Consider the following 499-nt stretch of genomic DNA (forward strand, 5'->3'; position numbering starts at 1 on the left):
GCGATTGTAATACAATGGAAAATCAACAAGTGATAGAATTGTTCGCACTGCAGTTGTCAGCTTAAACTAGACATGGCAACTGATAATTTGTTAGCATCGAATTACATTTAGAATTTCCGTCTGACTGTTCTATGAAAATCTTTCTTGCTAGCAATCAAAAGAATTTTATTTTCAACTTCACAAAGTTTGACTTCTTTCATCAGTGTTATTGTTTAAAGTCGTGTATTTTATTAAATAGAAAATTAAAAATCTGCAATATTATTTACAAGTCAAAAAACAAATTTATTTATATATTTCGTGTAAATTGTAAACTTTATATTTCAACATCTGAACAAACCGAGTAGTGCGTTGGTGAACACTTAAATTGCCATCTGTTTTTCATTTCCATTTGCAAGCTTTCAATGTATATTTCAATGATAACAAAATATTTAAACATTCCGCATCAAAAGCAGTGCCTATGATGTAGCTGATCTGTTTGATGTTGCATTTCAAATTACAT

The sequence above is a fragment of the Trichinella spiralis genome, assembly GCF_000181795.1.
Source record: "Trichinella spiralis strain ISS 195 chromosome Unknown Scfld1356, whole genome shotgun sequence".
Taxonomy (NCBI): Eukaryota; Metazoa; Nematoda; class Enoplea; order Trichinellida; family Trichinellidae; genus Trichinella; species Trichinella spiralis.